General features: G+C 38.9%; 1 protein-coding gene across 2 annotated transcripts in view; it reads right to left on the bottom strand.

Annotated features, from left to right (window-relative positions):
* LOC106876306 (uncharacterized) overlaps positions 1 to 14,233 on the bottom strand; it is a 39,553-nt gene extending 25,320 nt beyond the window's left edge. Inside the window, exon 1 of one of the 2 annotated variants that reach the window (XM_089346188.1) lies at positions 14,026 to 14,233. The gene's annotated coding sequence lies outside the window, so the exon portion shown is untranslated. Of the gene's footprint in view, positions 1 to 11,023; positions 11,233 to 14,025 lie in introns of those variants that run through there. The other variant, XM_089346190.1, reaches the window with a different exon arrangement.
* Between the last annotated feature and the right edge of the window lie 8,267 nt (positions 14,234 to 22,500).

The following is a 22,500-nucleotide window of genomic DNA, read 5'->3' as shown; positions in this document are numbered from 1 at the left end:
AATAGCAATGAAATCCCCCTCAAATCACACCTTACAGTCTTATCCATGTATATACGTACAAGCAAGACTTAGGAGGGTCTGATTTGAGAGAGATTTGGCTGCTATTTCTGTCTTATCAATGTATATATGTACGTATGAACCAACGAGAGAGAGACCTCTGCATGCCGCATAATAGCTAAATTTAGTAGAAATAGCAGCCAAATCCAGTGGCGGTTCGTGTGTAGGAACAGCAGCACCCCCGTGGCTGTGTAGTAAGTAGCATGCTTACCAACCACATGGTCCCGGGTTCAGTCCCACTGCATGGCACCTTGGGCAAGTGTCTTCTACTATAGCCTCGGGCCGACCAAAGCCTTGTGAGTGGATTTGGTAGACGGAAACTGAAAGAAACCCGTTGTAAGGTGACACGTAAAAGCACCTACTACACTCTCTGAGTGGTTGGCGTTAGGAAGGGCATCCAGCTGTAGAAACTCTGCCAAATTTAGATTGGAGCCTGGTGTTGCCATCCGGTTTCACCAGTCCTCAGTCAAATCGTCCAACCCATGCTAGCATGGAAAGCAGACGTTAAACGATGATGATGTATGTGTGTGTGTTTGTGTGTCTGTTTGTCCCCCCAGCATCGCTTGACAACCGATGCTGGTGTGTTTGCGTCCCCGTAACTTAGCGGTTCGGCAAAAGAGACCGGTAGAATAAGTACTAGGCTTACAAAGAATAAGCTCTGCGGACGATTTGCTCGACTATAAAAGCAGTGCTCCAGCATGGCCACAGTCAAATGACTGAAACAAGTAAAAGAGTAAAATATAAAGAATCCTTTTTTTCATTAATTCTTTCTTTATGCTTGCGCATTATATAATCCTTAAGCTTAATGTCAGTAGTTTATGAAAAAAAAGAAATACAAAATTCTTTGTATAGAACTATGCGCTTCACAGTTCCAGCAACGCAGTGTTTGGCTGTTGTGCGCATGCTCACATGTCCGAGATAGGAAGCTTCACACTAGGGAGAGGGAGCACTGCGTGAACGACAGTGCCCGATGAAAGGTAGTTCTTTTTGATTCCGCGTGTATTGTGCTTAAAAACGCGTTTATATTCTTGAATCTGATAAAGTGTAGAATTAGATGATTATCCGGATCTTTTTTAAAACGGGGGCCACATTTTTCATTAATGTTTTACGTAGTGTTTTTGGTACGGAAAGACTTTCAAACTTTGTATACTTATCTATTTTGTGTTATAGAACAGAAAAATATTTTTGTATTCGAATTTATTTCATGTAAAAAATTGTCTTATTTCGATAATTTCAACCAATCACTGACAAGTATTCAGTTGTTTACATTTACTCCTTTGGCTGATTAAACGATGTAAAGCGTATTTAATCTCCATACCTTCGTTTTATTTGCTTTTTTCATTTTAAATTTGCTTTAACCCTAACCCTAACTCTAGGGTTAGGGTTAGGGTTAATTGTTTCAGAATCGTTTGTTTATGTAGTCGGCCCTTAATGTATATCGGCTGAATGGACGTCAGTGATTGGTTGAAATTACAGAAATACGACAACTTTAACATGGAATAACTTAGGGATTTCTTTTTTTTTTAAGAAGACTAAGAGAAAAAGATGTTTTATATGACACATTCTACCAGTGTTCCAAGTTTCAAAGTGTTTCGTTAATGAAAAATGTGGCCCCCGTTTTAAAAAAGATCCGATTATCCTGCTTCCAGCTTCAGTGTTGCTGCTAGGATTTTTTAAAAATGGGGCACATTTCCACCCACCCCACTTATTTTGTGATTGGGGGGGGGGGAGATTTTTGAAAAACAAGGTGGAATTCGCGGCGGTGTTCAGTGAACAAAATTAAACACACTTACCCAGCAATTGTTAAATCGCGAACCGATCAAGTTTATGTATAAATTTTCTTTTTATATGTTTGTTTCCTTTTACACAATACTAAAACAGCGGCTAAAAATTTTCTAAAGTGGCACCCCACTAATTTTATCTACGAGCCACTAGTCTTATCTATGTATATATGTACGTATGAGCCAATAGGAGAGACCTCTACATAATAGCTAGAATTAGTAGATATAGCAGCCAAATCTCCTTCAAATCACATCCTACTGTCTTATCTATGTATATATGTACGTAAGAGCCAACGAGGGAGACCACTACATGGTAGCTAGAATTAGTAAATATAGCAGCCAAATCTTCAAATCACACCCTGCTGTCTTATCTGAGTGGGTGTGTGGTAAGTAGCTTGCTTTTACCAACCACATGGTTCCGGGTTCATTCCCACTGCGTGGCACCTTGGGCAAGTGTCTTCTACTATAGCCTCGGGCCGACCAAAGCCTTGTGAGTGGATTTGGTAGACGGAAACTGAAAGAAGCCTGTCGTATATATATACATATATGTGTGTGTGTGTGTGTGTGTGTGTATATGTTTGTGTGTCTGTGTTTGTTCCCCCCCCCACCAACATCGCTTGACAACCGATGGTGGTGTGTTTACGTCCCCGTAACTTAGCGGTTCGGCAAAAGTGATCGATAGAATAAGTACTAGGCTTACAAAAGAATAAGTCCTGGGGTCGATTTGCTCGACTAAAGGCCGGAGTCAAATGACTGAAACAAGTAAAAGAGTATACATATATACATGTACGAGCTAGTGAGGAAGACCTCTGCAGGGTGGCTAGACTTAGTAGAAATAGCAACTAAATCTCCTTCAAATCACACCCCACAATCTAATCTATATAAACAAAAAAATGGGTGCAAATGTACTAAAACATGAAGATTATTGTAATCTTTTAAGACAGAGAGAAAAGCAAGTGTAATATTTCAAATAAATATTCCAGTTGTGACCATCCCATCTTATCTAGGATTACATTATGGAGAAGAGTTTTTTTTTTTCAAGACAGTAGAATCCGATTTGAAGGAGATTTGACTGCTATTTCGGTAAGGTCTAGCGACCGTGTACCAGGCTGTCAAGTAATTGCTACTGCCTTAGAACCGGTCATGACGAAACGTAAGCGGTGACCACCACCGCCACCACCACCTTTCATCCTTCATTCGAGTACTGTCTATCTAGGACTACGCTTAATCAATGTAATTCTTTCTTTCTTTTCTTTCCAAGACGGGACAGTATGAATTTGAGAGGTAATGGTGGCTGCAATTTCTAACACGTCAATGAACCATGTAGAAGCATTCACGTGTTGTTTCTTGCACCTAGCCTATAGTTTTACACTACATGGAATAAGGAGCGTCTAAGTACAGTTTACTGCCCCACCGACCGTTTATTTTTATTGTAGCTTTTTTTTTCAAGTAATCAGAGTGAAAAAGGAAAATTAGTCGTTAAAAAACCACACAAAGGAAACGAAGAAAGCGGGTCACTAAACTGTAGTTATACCTATAACACTACATATGGTGGCGAAATCGAAAGTTAACTCCCTTTACGACTGGAGTTCAAATCTTGTCAAGGTCGACCGTCTTCTGGGCTCGATGAAAAGAAAGGTTAAGTATATATATATATCAGTCGCGCGTGTGCGCGTATGTACGAGTGAGTGTGTGCATATGTATGAGAGTGTGTGTGTGTGTGTGTGTGTGTGTGTGTGACTGGGTTCTTGCGTGAGTGTGCAGGAACAGGCATGTGTGCGCATGCGCGCACGTACACGATTGCGTGCATTCGCGCGCATACGTGCATGTGTGTATGTGTGTATTTCTGCGTTGAATTCGTAATTCTTGCTTCTGTGGGAGGAATGGGGTGGGGGTGGGGGGATTTCAAACAAGAAAACCGATATTGAGTTTGTAAAATAAATATTTATTCCACATCGTTTTGTGGTACATTAACTCTTCCTTTACTAGTCCTGTGTATTCACATGCGATGCGCAGGACACATTTCCCTGGCATAGGTGCATTTTAAATGAATACGATTCCCAATTTTTTTTTTCAACCACCAGAATAACTTGGGACTTATAAAAACCTTTATATAATTCAGAACATATGAAATTTTTTTGGACAGACAAAGCGTTAATGTCACATACAGCCTCGCTGTAAAGACATTCTGTAATAACATAATTCACCAATGTCACACTAAAACTGTCTTTTAAAAACATTGTTTAACCTTTTGCTTATTTTGTGCATCACGTTATACACCGAGCATATTTCCCTGGTGTCAATGCATCGTATATGGATACACATTCCCAATTTGTTTTTCAACCACCGGAGTAACTTGGGACTTGTGAAAGGAAAGCTTTATATTATTCAGAATGTGCGAAACAAGGACAAGTAAAATCGCTGTCACTCATACGTACAGGTTTGTTCTTTGCAGGTACGGACGGATGCCACATAAAAAGCACTTGTGCAACTGCTGCACCAGGCTCCAATCTGATCTAGCAGAGTTTCTACAGCTGGATGCCCTTCCTAACGCCAACCATATATATATATATATATATAAATATATATATATATATATATATATATATATATATGTGTGTGTGTATGTGTATATAAAACACACATACACACAAATATTGTTCCTTGGTCCTTTCCAGTCGAATGCCCCGTAAACCCCTGCATCACTTTGAACCAACAAACAAAACATAAAAACAAAAGAAAACCAAAAGGTTCTCCTGTCCGAACAAGTACAACATGGCTGTTGGCTCTCTTGGACAATGCACTCGGCTGATAACTAGGACCATTCTATGAGCAACAGCAGCAGTTCGACACAATATTCCAAGAGTCTGCAATGATCTGACATTCAAAGAGTTCCCAAGCTCTGAGAACATTTCAACTTTTACCTGGTTTCTGTTATTGAACTATGACCATGTTGGAGCACTGCTTTGAAGATTTTGTTTAGTTGAATAAATTGACAGCTAGCACTTGTTCATGTTGTGAAGCCCTGGCATTTATTGTCAAATTCTTTTTGCCAAACTGCTAAGTCATGGGGATGTAATCAAACTAACACTGGTTGTCATGCTGTGGAGGGTGGCAAAGACAAACGCACACACACACACGTACACACAGATGTACACACACACACACTGACACAATGAGCTTCTTTCAGTTTCCATCAAGCAAATCCACTCACAAGGCTTTGGTCAGCCAGAGACCAAAGCCTAAGGTGTCACGCAGTGGGACTGAACCTGGAACCATGTGGTTAGGAAGTAAACTTCTTACCACACAGCCACACCTGTGCACACACACACTTATACACACACAATGGGATTCTTTCAGTTTCCATCTACCAAATCCACTCACAAGGCTTTGGTCAGCCCGAGGCTATAGTAAAAGTCACTTGCGCAAGGTGTCACGCAGTGGGACTGAACCAGGAACCATGTGATTGCGAAACAAGCTTCTTACCACACAGCCACACCTGCACCTATCTTAGGCAAGTCAGGCAGACGTCACTTCCGCCTGTGCCAATACAGTTCATCTCCAACTGGCAGCGTTCCATTGGTTTCATTGTAAAGCCAAGGATTCCTGGAAATTGACCAAAATCCTGAGGAACAGACGAAACCAGATCAGTCGAGTGACTGAATCTCGTCAATGCCTCGGAGTTTCCGTCTGAGAGTGTCGCTGCACTTTCCTACCATAAGTCTCTGTATAATGCTAATGGAGAAGTTTCACAGGCGGCATTGTCCAGCTAAGGAAGAGACAGACAGAAAGAGAGAGAGAGAGAGATCCAGGCACAGGAGAGAGAGAGAGAGAGATCCAGGCACAGGAGAGAGAGAAAGAGATCCAGGCACAGGAGAGAGAGAAAGAGAGATCCAAGCACATGAGAGAGAGAGAGAGAGAGAGAGATCCAGGCACATGAGAGAGAGAGATAGAGATCCAGGCACATGAGAGAGAGAGAGAGAGAGATCCAGGCACATGAGAGAGAGAGAGAGAGAGATCCAGGCACATGAGAGAGAGAGATCCAGGCACATGAGAGAGAGAGAGAGAGAGATCCAGGCACATGAGAGAGAGAAAGAGATTCCAGGCACAGGAGAGAGAGAGAGAGAGATCCAGGCACAGGAGAGGGAGAGAGAGATCCAGGCACAGGAGAGAGAGAGAGAGATCCAGGCACAGGAGAGAGAGAGAGAGATCTAGGCACAGGAGAGAGAGAGATATCTAGGCACAGGGGAGAGAGAGAGATCCAGGCACAGGAGAGAGAGAGATCCAGGCACAGGAGAGAGAGAGAGAGATCCAGGCACAGGAGAGAGAGAGAGATCCAGGCACATGAGAGAGAGAGAGAGAGATCCAGGCACAGGAGAGAGAGAGAGAGAGAGATCCAGGCACAGGAGAGAGAGAGAGAGATCCAGGCACATGAGAGAGAGAGAGAGATCCAGGCACAGGAGAGAGAGAGAGAGAGAGAGAGATCTAGGCACAGGAGAGAGAGAGAGAGAGATCTAGGCACAGGAGAGAGAGAGAGAGAGATCCAGGCACAGGAGAGAGAGAGAGATCCAGGCACAGGAGAGAGAGAGAGATCTAGGCACAGGAGAGAGAGAGAGATCCAGGCACAGGAGAGAGAGAGAGAGAGATCCAGGCACAGGAGAGAGAGAGAGAGAGATCCAGGCACAGGAGAGAGAGAGAGATCCAGGCACAGGAGAGAGAGAGAGATCCAGGCACAGGAGAGAGAGAGATCCAGGCACAGGAAAGAGAGAGAGAGAGAGATCCAGGCACATGAGAGAGAGAGAGAGAGAGATCCAGGCACATGAGAGAGAGAAAGAGATCCAGGCACAGGAGAGAGAGAGAGATCCAGGCACATGAGAGAGAGAGAGATCCAAGCACAGGGGAGAGAGAGAGATCCAGGCACAGGAGAGAGAGAGATCCAGGCACAGGGGAGAGAGAGAGAGATCCAGGCACAGGAGAGAGAGAGAGAGAGATCCAGGCACAGGAGAGAGAGAGAGAGATCCAGGCACAGGAGAGAGAGACAGAAAGAGAGTCAATTTACCATACATTATTCGTTTCATTATCCATCATATTTTCCTTCACATTTCAGATATACTGAAGACGCTTTTTGTCATTGCTCCATTGTACGTAGATAAAGTGTTGGTGAAAGCAAAGTGTTATCAGACTTATTCAAAGATGGACGCAACGAGCATTGATTGCAGATACCTGTTGTTGTTGGCACTCCCGTCGCTTACGACGTCGAGGGTTCCAGTTGATCCGATCAACGGAATAGCCTGCTCGTGAAATTAACGTGCAAGTGGCTGAGCACTCCACAGACACGTGTACCCTTAACGTAGTTCTCGGGGGGGTGGGGGGTATTCAGCGTGACACAGAGTGTGACAAGGCTGACCCTTTGAATTACAGGCACAACAGAAACAGGAAGTAAGAGTGAGAGAAAGTTGTGGTGGAAGAGTACAGCAGGGTTCGCCACCATCCCCTGCCGGAGCCTCGTGGAGCTTTTAGGTGTTTGCGCTCAATAAACACTCACAACGCCCGGTCTGGGAATCGAAACCGCGATCCTATGACCGCTAGTCTGCTGCCCAAACCACTGGGCCATTGCGCCTCCACTGCAGTTACATAAAATGTAATCAATCAACAGAGTTGGTGGAGTGTTGGATAAGATGCTTCATAATGTCTTGCTCTGGATCTTTGCTGTCTAGAGATCAAATCCAGTGATGGTCAATGTTGCTTTTCATTTTTTGGGGATCAATAAAGAAAAAAACCCTCTGAAGTGTTGGATCCCCCCCTCTCTCTCTCTCTCTCTCTCTCTCTTTATGTGTGTGTAAGAATGTCGGTAGATACACATATATCTTTCTCAGTGTTCCAGTTATTGGACTGTGCTGACGCTGGAGTACTGCCTTGTAGGATTCAGTCCAACAATTTGACCCCATTACCGATTACTCAAACCTGGTACGTATTCTCTTGGTCTCTTTTACTCAATCACTGTTACAAGGACATAAACAAAACAACACCAGCTGCTGAGGAAAGTTGGGGTGGACAAACACAAAGACACACACACACACACACACACACAGAGATACATATGATGGGTATCTTTCAGGTTACCAAATCCATTCACAAAGCTTTGACTGGCCCAGAGTTATAATGGAAGAAACTTGCCCAAGATGCTATGCAACAGGGCTGAACCCAGAAATGTGGTTGGAAATCAAACTTCTTACCACACAGTATATACTCTTTACACTTTTATTGTTTCAGTCATTTGACTGTGGCCATGCTGGAGCACCGCCTTTTAGTCGAGCAAATCGACCCCAGGACTTATTCTTTGTAAGCCTAGTACTTATTCTATCAGTCTCTCTTTTTGCCGAACCGCTAAGTTACAGGGACGTAAACACACCAGCATCGGTTGTCAAGTGATGGTGGTGGTGGGGGGGGGGACAAACACAGACACACATACATATATACGATGGGCTTCTTTCAGTTTCCGTCTACCAAATCCACTCACAAGGCTTTGGTCGGCCCAAGGCTATAGTAGAAGACAGTTGCCCAAGGTGCCACGCAGTGGGACTGAACCTGGAACCATGTGGTTGGTAAGCAAGCTACTTACCATACAGCCACTCCTACGCCTATATATATATATATATATATATGTAAGTTCAAAAAAACAACAAAGTGAGGACGTGATATGGATAGTATTATTGGACGCTCAGGAAAGGAAAGAGAGAGTGTATGACGTTTCGGGCGTAGCCCTTCGTCGGAAAGATGGAAAGTTCGGAGAATGGAAGAACGGAGAAAGAGGAAAATGGTACCGATGCCCACGAGGTTACATTGTGATATATATATATATATATAGTTGAAATTTATAGAAAAACGAAGGACAAAGACAGGTGTATGAACAACAAGCAAGTGTATTAGTTTGACACTCAGGAAAATGAAAAAGTCCTTTACGTTTCGAGCCTACCCTCTTCAGCTATATATGTGCCTGATCTCAAAGTCATCATCACAGCCGACAAACGACCAGCTGGCTTAACATGCTCAGCAATTAATTCGATGCACCTGCTAATAACGAGGTGGCCATCATTATGGTTGGAGAACAGCACGGCAAACGAGACATCATTCTCAACCATCGTGACAATCAATTGTCATTCATTAAAGAGACACACCGGTCATACGACTGCTTGCAGTACCCCTTGATGGTTCCATATGGAGAAGATGGCCATCACTTTGAGATTCGCCAAGTTGACCACTCAACTGGATTACCATTCAACGTAAAAGTATCCTGTCGAAAATTTTATGCCTGACATTCAAGCAAGATCGTTGCCAGTGCCGCTGGACTGGCTCCTGTGCAGGTGGCATGTAAAACACACCATTTCGAGTGTGGCCATTGCCAGTACCTCCTGACTGGCCTTCATGCCGGTGGCACGTAAAAAGCACCCACTACACTCTCGGTAGTGGTTGGCGTTAGGAAGGGCATCCAGCTGTAGAAACTCTGCCAAATCAGATTGGAGCCTGGTGTAGCCATCTGGTTTCACCAGTCCTCAGTCAAATCATCCAACCCACGCTAGCATGGAAAGCAGACGTTAAACGATGATGATGATGATGGTTGATGGTGAGGAGGAGGAGAAATGAACCAATTCTTGCGCTTCACAAGTCAGTTTATGGCTGACATGTATGCCAAGATCGAAACTGAGGGTTTCATTTTCATTCGCATTAAACAACCAAAACTGAGGTCTGAAAAATATATTCATTTAAAAGATGCACTCAATCAAGACGGCAATGTGCACAATGTTGGTAAGCAAGTTATCCTACCAGCAAGCTTCATTGGTTCTCTACGATACATGCATCAACGGACCCAGGATGCCATGGCCTACGTGCGCAAGTTCAATTGGCCTGGTTTATTCATCACCTTTACCTGCAATCCCAAATGGTAAGACATTCTAGACAGCCTCTTCGAAGGCCAACACAGCAATGATAGACATGACATAATTGTAAGAGTATTCAACTTGAAACAGCAAAAACTTTTGTGGCTGCTCAAAGATGGTAAAATCTTTGGTGACCTCAATGTTTGGATGTACACAATTGAATGGCAGAAACGGGGGTCTGCCTCATTCACATACCCTCATTTGGTGCAAGGAGAAGATACGTCCAGATTTGATTGATGACATCATTTCTGCAGAGTTCCCAAACCCAGAGCAAGATTCTCAGCTCTACAACATTGTGAAGAAACACATGATTCACGGGCCCTGTGGAAGCTTTAACCCTTTGTCTCCTTGCATGGAGAATAATATTTGCACCAAAAGGTTCCCTAGACCATTCATTCAAGAAACACGAAATTGACATGATGGTTATCCACTCGACAGGTAGCGCAAACCTGAAGATAGCGGCTATATTGCAACACTGAAGACATATATATATATATATATATATATATATATATATAGGGAGAATTCACAAAAAAAACAAAAGACGAAGACAGGTGGTGTAGACAACAAACAGATGTATCAGTTTAACGCTCAGGAAGTGAAAAAGTCTTTAACGTTCCGAGCCTATGCTCTTCCACAGAAAGAAACAAGGAGAGAAAATAAAATATATATATATATATATATATATATATATATATATATATGTGTATATATATATATATATATATATGTGTGTGTGTGTGTATGTATGTATACACACACATATACACAACACAGTAGAATGCAGATTTGAGGGAGATTTGACTGCTATTTCTACAAGGTTTAACTACCATACATACATACATGAGACAGTAGGATATTATTTTGAGAGAGTTGGCTGCTATTTCTACCAAGTCTAGCTATCATATAAAGAACATTGGCTCCTAGACACATAAATACATACATGTGATTTGAAGGAGGTTTAGCTGCGAGGTCTAACAGGCCTAGCTACCATTTAGAGGCCTCACATTGGCTCATACTCAGATAAGACAGTAAGGTATGATTTGAGTGAGATTTAGCAGTGGTTTCTAGTAGGTTTACCAAATAGGTCACTCTCATTGATTCATACACACACAGTGAGGTGTGATTTGAGAGAGATTTACCTGTTATTTCAACCAGGTCAAGCTATAACATAGAAGTCCCCTTCTGACAAATATATACGTAAGACAGTGGTGTATGATTTGAGGGATGTTTGACAGTTATTTTTACCTGATCGACAAAACTGCTTAAGTGTCTTGAAAACTAGAGTTCAAGACCGGCGACGTTCACCTTGTCGTTTTTATTCTTCCAGGGACAGATAAAACAGGTACCATTCATATATCCAGGTCCAGCAAGTCGGATGTGTACCCGTTTCTCCTCACTAAAATGTCAATATGAACCAATTGTTAGTTACCCTCGATTCGACGTATTTCCGTTCTAAAGTGAAAGTATTACGCACACACACACACACACATACATACATACACACACATACGCACATAAATACACATATACACACATATATATAGACACACACACATTATATATATACACACACATATACATTATATATATATATATACACGCGCACACATATATACACACACATCCATTATATATACACACATCCATTATATATATACACACACGTGTATGTGTGTGTGCATACAAACGTATACGCAGCCATTCATATATACATGAATACGTACAAAACATGTATATATATATACACACAAACCTATCTCATCATCATCATCGTGTATAAATACAAACATATCCACGTGTACGCGCACACACAAAGGCATCTATGTGCATATACACACACACGCATATACAAACATATCCATTAGTAAATATGCACACACGCAAATACAAACGTCTGTATAACCACACAAGCATATGCCAAATATATCTCTGTATATATAAACGTATGTATATACATAAGTATACACGCGTGTACATTCTCAAATGTATTAATAGACACAAATATAAATACAAACATATATATATATATATATATATTTACATTCTCACACACACACACACACACACACGCACATCTACGTACATACCTAAGTGCGCGCGTGTATATATAAAGTACATGCATAATTAAACAATCATTCTTATAAAGCAGTTTCATTGAACATACAGCAGTCTTCTGCATTTATAGTGGAATTAAAAACTTTGAAGACGATATAAACACACTAACGTGTGTATGTGTGTGTGTATATATATATATATATGTGTGTGTGTGTGTGTGTATGTGAATATATATCACATAAACACGTGCTTGTTGAAAAAAAACGGAGACCTAATTAAATCACAACCACAGCACCTTTGTATATCTGAGGTGCATGAGTCTGTCTGTGTGTGTGTGTGTGTGTGTGTACACATACACACATACACACCCATATATTTTATCACATACAGACACATACACACAAACATATATAAACACATACACAGGCATATATGCACACGATCATACACGAATATATATACATACATACATACATACATACACAAACATATACAGATGTGTGTATATGTTTGTGTACATGTGTATGTATATGTATTTGCGTTATGTTCGTGTGCATCTATGCCTGTGCATGTGTGTATATATGTTGGTAAGTATATGTGTGGATGTGTGTGTGTGTGCATACAAACATATATACCTGATATATATAGACACACTACATACAAACATATATACACACACACACTAACACATATACACTACATACAAAGATATATATAAACACACACAAACATACATACACATATATACACACATCCATACATACATACATATATATACACACACATACGTACACACAAACATACATATATATATACACACACACACATACACACTTACGTACGCACACATTGTATTCACCCAACAAAAGCAGGCAGTAAGTTCTCTTGCGAAGTTATTTCACTTTAGACAAAGAAACAGACATTAAACAGATATATAATATATATATATATATATATATATAATGTACCCGAGTGTGCGTGAAAAACTGCGGATACGGGTGGGAAGATAGTTAATTGTAGCGTGCAGTGTTCAAATAGCGGGGTTGGAAGGTGAGTAGAAATAGACACGTGTATATATAACTACATACACACTCGCAGATTATACATACATACATATATATATATATATATACATACATACATACCTATATACACGTTACATACGTGCACAAAAAATACACACACATACATGTAAACGCATCGATGTATACGTAAAGATAACCGTATATATATAAATATAGACTTGGAGCAAACATATGCATGTTAAGTAATGTATATACGTATATAGCAATCTATATACACATAGTACCTAATATATATACATGCATGCCTACAGACACAGATATGTAGCCATGGAAAGTATATACATAAATATTACATATGGATATATATATGAGAGAGAGAGATCTCATGGAATATACATTCATATACACACATTAAATGAAAATATATATGCATCGCATGGAAATATAGATACGTATTTAACTATACACACAGGATTACACAAACACATATATGAATACATATAACGATGTGTGTGTGTGTGTATATATATTATATATATATATACACATACACACAGAAAAAGTGGGTATAACCGTATTTTAACTGTGGAAATTCGAATCCTTGTTTTATGTAAGGCCATTCTCAACCCCAATCTACCCCAGAAATAAAAACCACTTGTATGTGTAATTGTCTTTCAGTTACCCATACATTGTTTCTACACTAATTAACAAAACGGTAATTAAAAAATAATGCCTGAAATTCGGTCATTAATTACAATAAATTTCAGATCAGTCAAGCATTTAACATCACCACCACCACACGACTGTTATTATTATTCTTATTGTTGTTGTTGTGATTATTGCTGGTCGTCCCATTCATATCTTTTGTTGTTGTCGTCGTGGCTGTTGTCTAATTAAGCAATTAATGACAAGACGATCCAAGCAAGAAGATAAGCTAAATGAAGAGATACGAGCACCTTGCTCACGATAATGATGATGATGATGATGATGATGATGATGATGGTGGTGGTGGTGGTTATAATAATAATATTGATAGCATTTCGTAACAATATTAATAACCGATAACTATTATGATGGTGGTGGTGGTGGTGGTAATAATAAATAGAATGGTAATATAGATAGCATATAGTAACAATATTAATGAATATAATATAAATATATAGAGACCATGAGGTTTTAGTAGCTTGTGTGTAGTCTGCACTGGTAATATCCTCCTGGATTGGTACAATCGCTGCACAGATATATACACATATATATATATATGTATACACCACACGCACATGCAGTTAAGCAGCTAAATGCATTATATAGACAGACAGCAGGATCGCACTGAATATATTGTTACATACACACGAACGAGGCAGAAAGAATATATATATTTATATATATATCATTAATTAAACATGCCTCTCTTTATATATATATATATATCTATATCTATATCTATATATATATGAATATCTATACGATCTTTTTCTTTTCATTTTTCTCTATGTTTTCTCTCTCTCTCTCTCTCTCTCTCTCTCTGTTTCGCTTTATCTATTTTCATTCTCACTTCACCCCCCCTCTCTACCTAGCTATCTCTGTGTGACTTTAACCCTCTCTATCTATCATTACTCTTACTCACTCTCACTAACAGTAACCTCACTCCTCCTCACTTTCTGTATTTATCTATCTATCTATCATGTTTCACTCTCCGTCTCCATCTCACATTTTCCCTAACGATTCTCTTACCCTCTCTTTCTTTATAGTTGTCTCTCTGGATCTCTCTCTCTCGATCCTTTCCTCCCTCCCTATCTTTTCCCATCTTTCTCCTTCAATCTTGTCTCTCTTATACGCACATTTAGTTAGTTAGTTAGATAGATAGATATATGCGTGCACACACGTATAGCTTCAGTGATGCAAACAGGGAAAATAGGACTCAGAACATATATATATATATATATATATATATATATATATATATATATATATATATATATATATATATATATATACACTCTCTTTCTTTTCCTTTCTCTTTTTCATATTGTGCTTTAGAGAAGGAAACAGAAAACAGAAAGGAAAAAAAGGAGAAAAAAAAACAGAGAGTAAACAGAAAGAAGAGGAAAACGAAAATAAAACTGAGCGAGAGAAAAGAAAGAGTAAAACAATAAGAAAGTGATACAGAAGAAAAGGGTATAGTAGTACCGAGGTGAATGCACGTGGGTAAATGTTGCTAACTGAGTCATTCTGTGTGCAGTAATGTGAAAGAGAGAGAGAGAGAGATTTATAGAGAGGGACAGACTAATAGAAATAGGGGAGGGAGCATGAATATACAATGAGGAAAACGGAACAGAAGAAGATTTGGATCGTTTTTATTCGTTTCTTTGTATTTTTTTGACAAGATTTTCTTAGTTCTAATCACATTGTCTTAACATGGCTCTGAAAATGTATGCATCTATCTATCTATCTATCTATCTATCTATCTATCTATCTATCCATCCATCTATCTATCTATCTATCAATCTATCTATCAATCTATCTATCAATCTATCTATCTATCTATTTATCTATCTATCTATCTATCTATTTATCTATCCATCTATCTATCTATCTATATTGTGTGTGAGTATGTGTATGAATTTGTGTATATGTGTATGTATACACACACATACATATACGTAAATATATATACGTGTGTGTGTGCGTGCATGTATGTGTGTGTGTGTGTGTATTTGAAATTTACAGGAAAGCAAAAGACGAAGACAGGCGTATGAACAAGCGTTTTAGTTTGACGCTCAGGAAAATGAAAACGTCTTTTACATTTCGAGCCTATGCCCTTTATCAGAAAGGAATAAGAGAAATTAAACAGAAATACATGCATGTATATTATCTATATATGTGGGGGGGGGGGGCATGTATGTGTGTGTGTGCGTGTATATATATATATATATATATATATATATATATATATATATATATATGTTCTCACTGTCCTGTTCTTGTTAACACTTTCACCCTACACAAAAAATTCCAAATTTTATTGAATTTGCTTTGCGGGAAGGACTGTCCCAACGAAGTCGCGTATTGTCCTTGCCTTCGAAACGCAGCGTAGATGGAACAGGAACAACTGACGAAGGGATATACTCTCTATGTTGCATGTCTCATTTCTCTGTTTGCTTGTTTTTTTTTTCGTTGTTCGAAAAAAGTTCGTTTTCTGTTTTCGTTTCTCATTGTGTTTAACGGTTTTTTTTTTATGTCCTGTACCCATATATGCATGTATGTATACATAGAGATGTAGGTATGTACATATATGTATGGATATATGCATATATCTTTATATTTATATTATTATGTATGTATTATGTATGTACGTATATGAATCCACCACATCCTATAGTAGAAACATATGTAAGCGAATGAAGTTCATAGCTTTTGTTTTTTGCCGGTGTCATCTCTTTGTTCCTATACATATATTCTTATTCTTTTCTTCTCTGATTCTGCTCATTGTTTCAGTCATTTGACTGCGGCCATGCTGGAGCACCGCCTATAGTTGAAGAAATCGACCCCCAGTACTTATTCTATCGGTCCCCTTTGCCGAACCGGTAAGTTACGGGGACGTAAACACACCAACATCGGTTGTCAAGCGATGGTGCGGGTGACAAACACAGACGCACAAACATATACACACACATGCATATATAAATGTGTATGCATGTATAATATATATATATATATATATATATATATATATATATATATATATATATATATATATATATATTTATATATATATATATATATATATATATATATATATATATATATATATATGTATATATATATATATATATATATATATATATATATATATATATGGGAGAATTTACGAAAAAAACAACAGACGAGGACAGGTGGTGTAAACAACAAAAGAATGTATTAGTTTAACGCTCGGGAATAGAGAAAGTCTTTAACGTTTCGAGCTACGCTCTTCAACAGAAAGAAATAAGGAGAAAAACAAGGAGAAAAAAAATATAAATGTAGTGGTCAGCGATCTATATATATATATATATATATATTTATATATATATATATATATATATATATATATATATATGTATGTATGTATATATATATATATATATATATATATATGTATGTATGTATTGCGTGGCACCTTGGGCAAGTGTCTTCTACTATAGCCTCGGGCCGACCAAAGCCTTGTGAGTGGATTTGGTAGACGGAAACTGAAAGAAGCTCGTCGTATATATGTATATATATATGTATGTGTGTGTGTTTGTGTGTCTGTGTTTGTCCCCCTAGCATTGCTTGACAACCGATGCTGGTGTGTTTATGTCCCCATCACTTAGCGGTTCGGTAAATGATACCGATAGAATAAGTACTAGGCTTACAAAGAATAAGTCCCGGGGTCGATTTGCTCGACTAAAGGCGGTGCTCCAGCATGGCCGCAGTCAAATGACTGAAACAAATAAAAGAATAAAAGAAATATATACGACGGGCTTCTTTCATTTTCTTTCTATCAAATCCATTCACAAGGCTTTGGTCGGCCCGAGGCTATAGTAGAAGACACTTGCCCAAGGTGCCACGCAGTGGGACTGAACCCGGAACCATGTGGTTGGTAAGCAAGCTACTTACCACACAGCCACTCCTGCACCAATGTATGTTTAGAATTATATTGTAGGGTCGGTATCAGAGGCCAGATCAGGCTGGTTTGAACATAAAACAGGTAGAATATTTGGGTCAGATATGACTGGTTCAAATGCTATAGAGTTCAGCCATACCTAATACAATTTTATGTTATACATAACTAATCTCAGCTTCTGGTTTCATATGATACTACATTTCGTCTTTCATTTCATGACATTTGAAACAAGTATTAACTCCACCCAACAGCACCAAACACCCTAAGACAAAGCTAGTGTGTGAAATAGTTTAATTAATGCATAGTTATTTATATGTATGTTGATTATCAATTTTTTTTTTTCTCATCTTCTCTGACAGTGGACAAGAAAATATAGCATGACGCCCATTCAGATCGAGAAACGACAATGTTTAGAAAATATAAAAAACAGAACCAGTTTATTTCTCCAATTAATTATACTAAAAAGAACAGGTTTGTATACACACACACACACACACACAATATGAGTTAATTGTTGTACTGTATTAACATACATATACATGCACTTATGCTGACATATGTGATCTTGATTGGCTCATCCTTGTCAGATGATAAGCGTTTCACAGTCAACCTGATTGTTCTGACTTGATTTCATCCTTCCATCATCATCATCATCATCATCATCATCATCGTTTAACGTCCGCTTTCCATGCTAGCATGGGTTGGACAATTTGACTGAGGACTGGTGAAACCGGATGGCAACACCAGGCTCCAATCTAAATTTGGCAGAGTTTTTACGGCTGGATGCCCTTCCTAACGCCAACCACTCAGACAACGGGCTTCTTTCACTTTCCGTCTACCAAATCCACTCACAAGGCTTTGGTCGTCCCGAGGCTATAGTAGAAGACACTTGTCCAAGGTGCCATGCAGTGGGACTGAACCCGGAACCATGTGGTGGGTAAGCAAGCTACTTACCACACAGCCACTCCTGTGCCTATTTGGTAATTTTCAAAATGTATTTTATCTAAAACACAAGTTAAATATATAATCTGTCTCCAGACACCGAATGCAATAAAGTAATATTTATTGAGCCAATATGGTTTGTGATTTAGGTGCAAGACTGGCAATTCAGTCTTCATGTGCACGAATATGACTCTTTACACAAAGCAGATCAAGAAATGAAATGATAGAGAGACATTGGTACATCATTGGATTTAGGTGACAAAAGCTTGTTCAACACTTTTGTCTCTCTTGGTCGCCATAGTAAGTTCCAGTGACAGTCCATTGCAAGATCACTGGTAACTATTTTGACTGCAAGTTTTATGTCAAAGTATCTTTCACCTAGAAGGGCTGCCGTCTTCAGAGCCTTGTCATAAACAACAGGACCCTCCTCTACCCGTTGGGACACCTATTTACCCCCATAGATAGGGCCCTGACAGGTCAGAAGGAACCTGGGAGTAATGGTAATTAAAGGCTGACTTCATGCTTCTCACAACTACAGAACACCCATACTGGAGCCTCACCATCAGATGCAGATTAATGTTATATATGTGAGTATTATATATATATATATATATATATATATATATATATATATATATATATATATTTATATATATGAGAGAAAAGCTGAACATTAGAAGCATCAGTTGTGGTGTGCAAGAGAGACGATTGCGCTGGTATGGACATGTGGTGAGAATGGATGAGGATAGCTGCGTGAAAAAGTGCCACACCCTAACAGTTGAGGGAACCCGTGGAAGAGGTAGGCCCAGGAAGACCTGGGCTGAGGTGGTGACGCAAGACCTTCGTACATTGGGCCTCACTGAGGCGATGACTACTGACCGAGACCTTTGGAAATGTGCTGTGCGTGAGAAGACCCGGCAAGCCAAGTAAGGTCGTTGCCAGGGCCCCTGGACTGGCTCTTGTGCGGGTGGCACATGAGATGCACCATTTTGAGCGTGGCCATTGCCAGTACCGCCTGACTGGCTCCCGTAGGATTTTCGAGCGAGATCGTTGCCAGTGCCCCTGGACTGGCTTGTGCGGGTGGCACATAAAAGACACCATTTCGAGTGTGGCCGTTTTCGTGCGGGTGACACGTAAAAGCACCCACTACACTCTCTGAGTGGTTGGCGTTAGGAAGGGCATCCAGCTGTAGAAACTCTGCCAAATTAGACTGGAGCCTGGTGTTGCCATCCGGTTTCACCAGTCCTCAGTCAAATCGTCCAACCCATGCTAGCATGGAAAGCGGACGTTAAACGATGATGATGATGATATATATATATATATATATATATATATATATATATATATATATATATATATGAAAGAAGGTTTGAAAATGCACTTATTTTTAAAATATTTATTTACTTAACCGGTTTCACTTTTTTAGAAAAAGATTATCAAAAGTCTTTGAGAATAATAAAAAATGTTAAAAAACAGTTTGAGTATTAAAATGCATATATACATTTTTTGATGATAAAATATATTTAAAGTATAAAGCTTTGTATGAACTTTGTAGCGTTACATACTGATTATCACACATTCTCTGATAATAAGATGAAAATGTTAAAAACAGTGTCAAAAAATGTATATATGCATTTTAATACTCAAACTGTTTTTTAACATTTTTTATTATTCTCAAAGACTTTTGATAATCTTTTTCTAAAAAAGTGAAACCGGTTAAGTAAATAAATAATTTGAAAATAAGTGCATTTTCAAACCTTCTTTCATATACATTTCCACTCGTACGGTATTCCACAACTTTACTTTATTATATATATATATATATATATATATATATATATATATATATATATATATATATATATGTATGTATGTATGTATGTATGTATGTATGTATGTATGTATGTATGTATGTATGTATGTATGTGTGTGTGTGTGTGTGTGTGTGTGTGTGTGTGTGTGTGTGTGTGTGTGTGTGTGTGTGTGTGTGTGTGTGTGTGTGTGTGTAGGCGCAGGAGTGGCTGTGTGGTAAGTAGCTTGCTTACCAACCACATGTTTCCGGGTTCAGTACCACTGCATGGCACTATAGCCTCGGGCCAACCAAAGCCTTGTGAGTGGATTTGGTAGACTGAAACTGAAAGAAGCTCGTCGTATATATGCATGTGTGTGCATATATGTATGTGTGTGTATATGTTTGTGTGTCTGTGTTTGTCTCCCCCCCCCCAACATCTCTTAGCAACCGACGCTGGTGTATTTACGTCCCAAAGTTCGTTTCCTATGTTTTCGTTTCTCGTTGTGTTTAACGTTTTTTTATATGTTCTGTACCCGTATATGCATGTATATATACATATATATGTAGGTATGTACATATATGTATGTATATATGCATATATTTATATTTTATTTATTTTATTATATATATATATATATATATATATATATATATATATATATGCATATATACGACAGGCTTCTTTCAGTTTCCGTCTACCAAATCCATTCACAAGGCTTTGGTTGGCCCAAGGCTGTAGTAGAAGACACTTGCTCAAGGTTCCACGCAGTGGGAATGAACCCGGAACCATGTGATTGATAAGCAAAGTCAGATAGAGAATGACAATGTTCTACGTTGCAAATAAGGTTTGTTTGCTGAATTTTGAGCAATAAATTTACATTTTTGATACAGAGGAGGAATTATTTACTGGTTTTTTTTTATATTCTTTTATTTTTTTAATAAATATTTATCGATTTAGTCTGAGCAGTCATTGTTTGCCTTGTCTACCTTGGTGTCACAGCTTTGTTACATATGTAGATATACATGCAAATATCTGCTTGTCCCTCTCTGTCTGCCTGCCTGTCTGTTTGTCTGTCTATCTTTCTCTGATCTACCTCTCTGTTTGTTTGTCTGTCTGCCTCTCTCTCTCTCTCTTGCTCTATCTCTATCTAGCTGTCTTTCTGTTTGTCCATCTATCTGTCCGTCTACCTATCCATTCATCTATCTATCTATCGACTTACCTACCTACCTATCTATCTATCTATCTATCTATCTATCTATCTATCTGTCTATCTATCTATCTATCTATCTATCTATCTATCTATCTGTGGTCTTTTCCGTAGGCTTTTCCTTCCACGGCTAAACCTAAACTGTCCTCCCCTCTTTTTACACGAGAACATTACTGTGTGATACACGATCCCTATTGATCGGCCTTTCCTTTTCTCTTTTTTTTTCGATCCCTTTTGATCGAACTGCTCCTTTTTCCCTTCCTACGATCCCTTTTGATCGACACCACCAATTTTTTTTTTTTTTCCTTCCTTCCCCCTCCCAAAAAGAAAAGCTCTACATTGTATTTGTCCCATCTTCGTTGAGCCCTGTGTGGCTAATAAAAGAAATGTATCTATCTATCTATCTATCTATCTATCTATCTATCTATCTATCTATCTATCTATCTATCTATCTATCTATCTGTCTATCTATCTATCTATCTATCTATCTATCTATCTATCTATCTATCTATCTACCTAACTACCTACCTACCTACCTATCTATCTATCTATTTGCTATCACGTGTGGGACGAGTCCGCCTGTCCGCCGAGTCTATCGTGACAATTGCTCCGCCACCGTCCCTCAACCGGGAAGGCAAGGAGGAGGAAAAGGACGAGGAGGAGAGAGAGAAATACATACATATGCACAAATATGCACACATACATATGCATGAGAAGACATGCGTAAAACAAAACATACACATCTGCCAATATACATACATACGCACAAAAAAACCCTGTTCATGTTGTTTAAAATCCCAATGAAGGAGGCTTGGATCTAGGTTAGAAACCGGCTCTTTCTCAATCGGCAAGAAATCTTGAAATATAACTGAACAATGACATACATACATACATACACACTATAAGTACAGCTGTCACTTGCAAGCTTATATGGGCTGGTAACATATTGATCACAGCATGTTTCAAACATTTATTCATCCGATCTACTCTAAATAGATCCAGCAGGCCAGAAATATATCCATAGCTACCAGCTTGCTGGCAAATAAAGACGTTTT

The sequence above is a fragment of the Octopus bimaculoides genome, chromosome 30 (assembly GCF_046866305.1).
Source record: "Octopus bimaculoides isolate indiv1 chromosome 30, ASM4686630v1, whole genome shotgun sequence".
In the NCBI taxonomy this organism is placed as follows: Eukaryota; Metazoa; Mollusca; class Cephalopoda; order Octopoda; family Octopodidae; genus Octopus; species Octopus bimaculoides.
Note: the sequence above shows the minus strand (reverse complement) of the source record. Positions and strands in the feature narration are given on the sequence as shown.